Raw genomic sequence first — 3021 nt, forward strand, 5'->3', positions numbered from 1 at the left:
ATATGTAATCCCTCCAGCAAGTTCTGGGTCTACCCCGGGGTCTTCTCCTAGTTAGACATGCCCAAAAAACCGTGACGTGAAGGAGCAACAGTTCTACTCTGTGATCCTCCTAATCTGTGAGGCTGAGCCCAAACACCCTACAGAGGAAACTAATTTCGGCGCGATTTAATTCTTTTGGTCACTAACTAGATCTCATGACCATTGTGTGGGTTGGAACGCAGATCGACTAGTAAATCAAGAGCTTTGCCTTTCAGCTCTGCTCCCTCTTCACCAAAACAGTCCAGTATAACAACTGCATTATTGCTGACCTCGCACCAAGCTGCCTGTCCATCTTGCACTCCATTTTACCGTCACTCATCACGGTCTGATGAAGCCAACAAAACCGCACCATCTACAGAGAGCAGAGACGCAATTCTGAGGTTCCCAAACTGACAATCCCCGCCTGCGCCTTGAGATCCTGTCCATGAACAAGAACAGGATCGGAGACCAGGGCCAGAGTTGAACTAGGGACCTCTTGATCTGCAGTAAAATGCTCTGCCACTGAGCTATACTCCCTACAGATATGTGAATGTACATACAGATCATAGCATTTTGGCCAAAGGTTTAGGCAGCACAAGAGCATTGACAGAAATAGAACAAAAAGATCTCAACAACTGTCCAAAGGTAGTGGGAGTATAGCTCAGTGGTAGAGTGTTTGACTGCAGACCAAGAGGTCCCCAGTTCAACTCTGGGTGCCCCCTGTGATGTCCTTATACCTCTATAAGTGAACACAGAACATGCTGTAACATCACAGGTGTCAAACTGTGCACTAGTGAAACACAACACTGCAGGTAACAGTCCTAATAAGTTCTTCTCCGGCTGAAGAGTTAATCAGCGGCTGCAGTTACTCGGATCAATACCTGTAAAAGTTTACATCAAGAACATTTAGATGAGCACTAAATTAAATGACACCCTGTTTAACCTGCGGTGAGCGCTTTGTACCATTATTGATTCACTGAAGTGGTTTTGTGCTGAGGTAACAGATTTTGCACATACTCCTCCATTTAAACAAATGAAGAAGAGTGCATAATGAACCATAACAGCGTAAAACTATTCACTCAAAGCTAAACTTTGCTTTGCTCAGAAGTGTAGACACTTGTCTTGTGTTCATGCAGTTATTCTGGATCTGTATCCCAACAAAAACTGCCATATTTATTCTCTCTCTTCCAAACCACTGTGACAAGCGGGGCTGATGTAAGTGGTCACAGGGGGCACCCAGAGTTGAACTGGGGACCTCCTGATCTGCAGTCAAATGCTCTGCCACCGAGCTATACCCCCTTGTTTCCCCCTGTCTTGTTGTTTGATTTTCTCTAAAACAAAAAGTGCCTATCCCACCATGACAAATTATAATCCCCCCCTGCTCTCTCTAAAGTATTTAATACTGTGTTTTCATGTCTCTGTTAATCTTGACTCTGTCAGTATGATGATTCTGTGTCGTCTGAAAACTTTACCTACATTGGTTACTATCTATTTAGGGTCTACCAATTTCTTCCAAATGTATTGTATTGGTAACCTATTATTAAGGGCTTTTTCAATTAAGCATGAAATGATGTGACTATAAGTGTGAGCATACTGTAGGCTTTAATGAGCCTTAAAGGAAGATTACAATCTCTTTAACTTACTAGGATAATGATATTCTAAAACCTTTTCCTTAATTTGAGCCACTTCTCCTTGTTGTCATGTAATCACTGAGCTGCAGACACATAGCTTTTAGATTCCTTTGTCCACAACATGATATTTCCCATAGGGGGCACGCAGATTTGAACTGGGGACCTCTTGATCTGCAGTTAAATGCTCTACCACTGAGCTATACCCCCTCCACACAGCCCTATGTAGATCTTGGCCCAACGTATAGGGTGATATATATAGGGGCTAAAGATAGTCTATCATAAACAAAGCATACTAAGTATATTGTTGCACACTAATGAACAAGCAAACCAGCCAACCATCCCAAGCTTAAATTGTCCTACTGAGCTCAAATTAGTGTGCCAGCATGAAATAACACAGAATACAATTGACATGTAATAAGAAATGCGACATCCATCTATCCATCAGATAAGACTTACTATACTATGACATTTTTATGACTTACTATACCATTATGTTTTTATTACTTACTATACCATGTTGTTATTGTGACTTACTATACTATGACATATACACAGGCTTGTATATGGATGGTATTGTGCATTTTATGAAGTATGAAACTTTCTGCAGTGTTTTCTATAGACCATGAAGTTAATTTTCAGATGTGGAGGCATTTCAAATGTGAGCTCTAGGACAGGACAGAGCCCCCTGGAGTAATGAGTGTGGTCCAGACATGACTAGCGTGCTAGCTTCTGATTAGAAGGTCGCTGACTAGGTCGCTAATTTGCTAGCTAGTCATGTGATTCCATAGAACACACAGCAGAGGTTGCCAGTGTTTTTTAACAAGCTATAGCTATAACACCTGGAGTTGGTGGAGTTTGCAGTCACCCTGCAAAATTGGTGCTCTAAGCAAAATAATGATGCATGGCCTCAACAGCAAATATGTATCTTTATGCAACCTTGGCAAAGATATACATCATTATAATGGAGAAATGGGGCAAAAACTGGAAAAATGAAATCTTAAATAAAACCTTGGGGTGTGTGGATTATATGCTGAAACTTTCATGCTTTAGCCATAAAATGCATAATTGTTTTGCCTCCCTGCCCCACTACATCACTCTGTCTTAGCCAAGATCTACGCATGCATACTGCATGCATACCCATAGGTCATTGCATGGACAAAACAGAACAAAGTGATCTGCACAATGTCCAAAGGTAGAGGGGATATACCTCAGTGGTAGAGCATGTGACTGCAGATGAAGAGGTCCTCAGTTCAACTGTGGGTGTCCACAAATGTTATATGACCATCCATCGACACAAAGTATATTCAGCCGTGTTTCTGTCAGTCTAAGAGCGCTGATGATGTTTTTCTATCATCCCTCATGCTGAGGCTGG

The 3021-nt window shown here is 41.8% G+C and overlaps 3 non-coding genes across 3 annotated transcripts; 1 reads left to right on the forward strand and 2 right to left on the reverse strand.

Annotated features, from left to right (window-relative positions):
- Positions 1-668: 668 nt before the first annotated feature.
- trnac-gca lies at positions 669-740 on the forward strand. The gene has a single exon. It is a non-coding gene; the product is annotated as a tRNA-Cys (tRNA).
- A 505-nt stretch (positions 741-1245) lies between these two features.
- Positions 1246-1317, reverse strand: trnac-gca. The gene has a single exon. It is a non-coding gene; the product is annotated as a tRNA-Cys (tRNA).
- Positions 1318-1784: 467 nt separating this feature from the next.
- trnac-gca lies at positions 1785-1856 on the reverse strand. The gene has a single exon. It is a non-coding gene; the product is annotated as a tRNA-Cys (tRNA).
- Positions 1857-3021: the final 1165 nt, after the last annotated feature.

The sequence above is a fragment of the Seriola dumerili genome, unplaced genomic scaffold (genome assembly GCF_002260705.1).
Source record: "Seriola dumerili isolate Sdu_G_001 unplaced genomic scaffold, Sdu_1.0 BDQW01000637.1, whole genome shotgun sequence".
In the NCBI taxonomy this organism is placed as follows: Eukaryota; Metazoa; Chordata; class Actinopteri; order Carangiformes; family Carangidae; genus Seriola; species Seriola dumerili.